This window comes from Nycticebus coucang, chromosome 3, assembly GCF_027406575.1.
Source record: "Nycticebus coucang isolate mNycCou1 chromosome 3, mNycCou1.pri, whole genome shotgun sequence".
Classification (NCBI taxonomy): Eukaryota; Metazoa; Chordata; class Mammalia; order Primates; family Lorisidae; genus Nycticebus; species Nycticebus coucang.
In genome coordinates, this window is record NC_069782.1 from 89833451 (window position 1) to 89839450 (window position 6000).

At 44.0% G+C, this 6000-nt stretch overlaps 1 pseudogene; it reads left to right on the plus strand.

The window, feature by feature from the left end:
• Positions 1-4269: 4269 nt before the first annotated feature.
• LOC128581064 (endogenous Bornavirus-like nucleoprotein 1) lies at positions 4270-5109 on the plus strand (annotated as a pseudogene).
• The last annotated feature ends 891 nt before the right edge of the window (positions 5110-6000 follow it).

Below are 6000 nucleotides of genomic sequence, written 5' to 3' on the forward strand. Positions count from 1 at the left end.
TTGAACCAAAAAATTGTTACAGGGAATTGGCTTAAGTGATTGTGGGGGCTTGCTTACCAAGTGCACAGCTGGTGAGGCTGATAGTTCAGACAGGAAGATCATGGACACAGCCCACAGTTGTTGTCTAGCAGTCAGGAAGGGAAGAGTGTCAACAGGCTGGGGCTTCACCCGTGCAGGTACAGCGGACACAGCTGCCCACACGTGGAATTTCTTCTTTTTAGGGAAGCTTCAGCTTTTAAGGTTTTTTAAGGGTTCTGATTTTAAGGCTTTTTAACTGATTCAGGTGATCATCCAGGATATTCCCTTAATATCAACTGATGAGAAACGTCAATCACATTTGCAGAATACCTTCACAGCAGCCTCTAGCTTGATGTTTAAATAATTGGGGACCGTAGCTGAGCTAAGTCGACATGGCCCTCCTACCAAAAAGCCCATGGCAGTGGATTCACCAGTAACTTGTTAAAATCAGTTACCTGTAACTGGGCATTTGGATTAAGTTTTCTTCTGTTACTGTTGTTACCATGTGTGTTCATAAACTTTATGATTACAGAAGCTTCTATGGGGAGTGTCGTAGTTGATAGATAAGGACATCAAGGCTTGAGGCACTTACAGTAAATTTAAGCTCTTTTCTTGTGCCTTGTTACCATTAGGGATAAAAGAAAACTCCTTATTTTGGAGCTGCTCCCTCTGGTCTCACACAGATGCTACCTGCTCTGAGAAAGTAAACTGTCTAAGCTATTTTATTCTCATTTATGTCCGTTAAGGCTAGGTATGTGGAGAACTAAGTGAATGTGACAATACGAAGTGGGTCGGTAGCACCCCGGGTGCTCACCTGTGGCCTGGTGATCCCCATGGGGCCAAGCTGTCCCCGAACACAGAATAAAAGAGAACAGAATCAAAACTGCGACAACTTCAGCACCAGTGTGTGCTGATATAGGTTTGCCATGGCAATAGAAAATGATAGGCTCGGTGCCTGTAGCTCAACTGACTAAGGTGCCAGCCACATACACCCGAGCTGGCAGGTTTGAATCCAGCCCTGGCCTGCCAAACAACAATGACAACTACAACCAAAAAATAGCCGGTCGTTGTGGCGGGCGCCTGTAGTCCCAGCTACTTGGGAGGCCGAGGCAAGAGAATCGCTTAAGCCCAGGAGTTGGAGCTTGCTGTGAGCTGAGATGCTAGGGCTCTCTACCCAGGGTGACAGCTTGAGGCTCTGTCTCAAAAAAAAAAAAAAAAAATTACAACCTAGGCTGAGACCATGGCACTCTAACCAGGACAATAGCGAGACTCTGTCTCAAGAAAAAAAAGCAAAAAAACTGTTCAAATTCTTTGGGCAGTGCCTATGGCTTAAGGAGTAGGGTGTCGGCCCCATATACCAGGGGTGGCGGGTTCAAGCCCGGCCCTGGCCAAAACTGCAAAAAAAAAAAAAAAAAAAAGAAAGGAAAAATGATACATTTAAAGTTACAAGATAATTTACTGAAAACAACAAAAAGTGGCTCCTTTTTGACTTATTAGCTTATTTTTATTAAAGTTATTCTAATAGATGTATACATTTAACCTTTGCATTTTACAAGTTTGCGTTTTTCTGGAGGTTTGGTCATTTATTTTTTTTCTTATGTGAAATATGTTAAATATTTACTTTTATCATATTCTATAATTTATAAACAATTCATTTAAAAAAACCAATGTGTTTTTTTACAGTTCCATTTTTCAAAACATCCTACATAATTATTTTTAAGGGCTACAGAGTTAAGACTAAGCAGATGACTCTTTAGGAGGCTGGTGCTTGAGGTAATCTTAATTTGTGGTGAATACCATTGTTTCTATAAAACCAGAAATCTCAAGAGTTTATTCTGAAAGGCGTTTGTCTATGCACTCTTTCTTAACCACCAGAAGGCAGGTGAAAGGCAAAATAATTGGCCCTGTAAAATGGAGGAAAGGAACCAATCAGAAGGGCTACAAGTGCATAAGAACACGGAAAGATCCTATCAGACCATCTCTGCGTGCCTGCAGGCCCCTCACTCTGGTTTCCCCAACAAGCAAAGGAGGATGGCCCAGGTATTGGAGACACGACAGTATTGGCCTCCATGCCAAAGCAACACTTGATCCTGACTGGAGTCCATTCTTCAATGCTGTAACACCAGGCTTGATTTTCCTGTGTGGTATAAGAGATGGAATATACACGTGTAAATACTCTCAGTGCTGCTAGTATTAACAAGAGGTACTACTTTTATAGGTTAACCTCTTAATACTAGCAGCACTTAGAGCCCAGCTGCCCTGTCAGCAGAAGTCAGTCAGTGCAGTATCCACCGTGCCCAGGGAGGGAGCTCAGGATGACAAGGTGACTGGATGAAGTTGTGTCGGTTTATAAACGCGTTCCTGATACTCTCTGCTGCACTGTTGTTGGATCCAGGGAGAGGGTAACTGCCAGTGCTGATGAGGCTCAAGGAAGTTTAAGGTATTTCTGGGTCTGTCCATAAGCAGGGACTGACTGACACAGTCTCTTAACCACAGCTCTGTCCCAGCTGTGTGCAGCCATGGGTTGCACCTGTCGTTGTGGGTATCACTGACCTCATTCCCCAGGGAAGGAGCTAGCTGAGCATTCAAGATGATGGCCACACGTGCACAGGTGACAACACCCAACCCAGAAGGGGGGTGGGGCACGGGAGGGCACCCATACCAATGGATGGATGAGATGATTACAGTCCCTACAGTGGCAACAGATGCTCAGCCATTCCTGACTGCAAGAAAAGAGGTGAAGGAGGAAACCTCTACCTCTACCCAGGTGCCATTAGGCACCCCACAGGGTTAAACTTACCCCAAAATTTTCCTAGTCATTCTCCAACAGCCAATTATTGGAATAAGAAATACATGTCATTATATGCTGGATTTAATGCTGGGGAAAGGTCACAAGGCTGAAACTGTCTATATTAAAAGAATGTAGAGCCATAATACATAAATAGTAATCAAAGTCTGATCTTTATAAATAAAGTATAGATATAACCAAACCAGCTACTATTCCCTAACTTCCTTACTTGCTTATTGCTTACTGGCACAATCCTGATAGGTGCAAGGTTTGTGATTTCCTCCACTATTTTATAAATAACATTGCCGCTGTGCAGCCCAAAGACTTGTGCTTCTCTAGATACCATTACTATTATAAAGCCTAAGACTGGTCTTTGAAGCGTTTTTCAGATTCTGCATTGCAGGGGGACCCAGTGATACCAACTGGACTCTGAGATAGGTGTGGGAATGGATCCAACAGCCTTGTGACCCTCTACCGGTAAATCTCCCAACTGAGAAGATAATCTCTGCTTCCCAAACCTATGAGTTCATCCCCCACCAACCCACAGACCCAATTCCTTAGGCCTTTGCCCACCAAACTAAAAACCCTTTCTCTCAAATTCTTGGGGAGACAGATTTGAGAAATTCCTCCCATCTCCTTGTGTGACACCTCTGACGTTAAACTCTTTCTTGGCTATAAGCCCTGTGATCTCAGTGTATGGGCTTCCTTTAGAGCATCAGGCAGTGACCTCCCATGGGGCTGTAACAATACCTGAGCTTGTCACCACATCAACTCACATAGAACATGAAATATGTCCCAGGGTACACATGGTGCCTTAAAGCTTATTGGGTTAGTTGGATATAACAACTAAACCAATGTATAGGGGGAAAAAATGAGGGATGAAAAAAAGTCAGAGGCCCATAGTGGAGATGGAGCATGTCACCGTGTTGGGGAGTCCAAGTATCTTCAACCACTGCAGCCCTCAGATGAACCCCAGGCCTGTCTTCTCTATTGCAAGAAGGGGCATCAGTGATGGATTGGGGAAAGGGTGAATAGAAGATTTCAGGATTTCAGTGCCTGGGACCCAAGGAGCCTCCTTGGCTTAGAAGACCTCTCTCTGGAAGGATTTAGTGATCAGATCTTCCTGGGGATTTTTTTTTTTTTTTTTGGCTTCAAAAATAGAAAAGATATAGAAACATATATACTGATGTCTCATCTCAGTCTCATGCCATTTTTATTTTCTTAATCCCTAGTGCTTCCCCATGCAGATATCGACTAAATCAAATATGAATCCCTATTCCTTCTTTCTCACCCAGAAGGCAGCATACCCAGTGTTCGGAACCTTAATTTTTCCCCCCACTTAACACAAACAGGTGTAGTGACTGCGTTGTAGTCACTGTTGTGGTGGAAAGTGGAGCCGTGAGAGTTGAGGTGGGAAATGGAGACCACCAGGGGAGGAGCCAAGAGGCAGGAAATTACAAGTTATGTCAGGTGGGCATGGGATTCAGAGCCCATCTCAGGAACTAGTACAATGCCTAGCATCAACCCCACCCAGAATACCCCTGACCCAGAAGACCAAGACATGGAAGAACCTGAGGAAAAAGTTTTAAAATACTACAAATCACATTTGAAAATCAGCATAACTGGAAAAGTCAAGCGATACCCTCCAAATGAGGAAGAACACCAACCAGGAGTTGGTGAACAGGGAGATACAGAGAGCTGCAAAATCAATGCTGGGGCCAACCCCCGGGGCCAACGTCCACCCCGTGACAGCCAGCCATGTATTTTTTTGTTGACTGCTTGATGGATTGCGTGAAAGCTTCCTCCTAGTCGGCATGAAGAGTCACATCTACTTACCCTATTTCCCTACCCACAGGAGGGAAAAATGCAACAAAAACACTCTACAGATCAGCTCTTAAAGAGTCTAATGTTACATCTCTTGAGATGCCTTCAATTCTTCCACACTGTTGTGACCTCCTAGTCAGAGTTTTTGTTGGGTCCAGGGGCAAAATGTGCACAGTCTTCACATTCAGAAAAGATTTAAGACGCTAATGGTCTCACATGGAGACAATGCAAATCTGTTGTTGAAATATAAGGCAGGGCCTGCTATTGACTAGGTCAACTAGAAGCCCTGGGTCTCATCTTCATGCTCGTTACTGGTGAACTTGACTCACCTGGGAAAGAGTTGATTGGTCGTGTCAAACTTAATGGTAGGGAGATCACAGATGACAATGTACTCCACAATCCAAATGTTTCTTGAGCAGTGCACAGAAGGATCAATCGTATTCCCGGCAGTCATCAACAAAATTGTCTTGTTTGAATAGACATTTAACCAAGCTAGTTAAATGCATTTTTTAAGTATGGGAGGGGGTGGTGGTGCTCTGAGGCCCACAGTGATGCTAGAATGATGATCTTGTGTGTTCCCAAATCTTTCAACTGCAGCCAATTACTGGGCCCAAAGGCACAGTCCAACTTTGGATTCACCTGCTGTCACACTTGCAGCAAACGTTACCATCCCTCTTTTACAAATGGAGGGGTTGAGGAACATCTCTTGTATCTCAGCCAGTGGTGGTATGGATAATCATTCCTTATCAATCCTGAAAAATATGGTATTCCCTGGCAAAGAAGAGCTACTAAAATGTCAACTATCCCTCAGAAAAGATTGGGATGGGGGTGTGTGGGGGTAGCACTGGGGCTGTATGAGCCATTATCATTTCTTCTTCTTTTCTTTAGGCCAATGAGAAAAAGGAATGTGGTTAAGAAAAAGAAAAAAAAAGATACCAGGCATGGTGGGTCACACCTGTAATTCTAGCACTTTGGGAGGTCAAAGTGGGAGGATCGCTTGAGGACAGGAGTTTGAGGCCAAGCTGAGCAAGACTCCATCTCTACAAAATATAGAAAAATTAGCCATTTGTGGTGGTGTGTACTGTAGTCCTAGCTACTTAGGATGCAAGGGCAGGAGTTTGAGGTTGAGTGAGCTATGATGATGCCACTGTACTCTAGCCTGGGTGACAGAGGGAGACCCTGTCTCAAAAAAAAAGCAAAAATTATATAAAGATTTAAAAACTGTTTTATGTAGAGCCAGACTTGAAGTCCTTCTTTGTACCTACACTGGCGGTTGGAGGATGGGGAAGACTCAGCCCCTGCTTTGGGAATTGCACCTTGGGGTTACAGGAGGTGGAGATTCTCTCTTGCAATTTGAGCAGGAGAGTGCC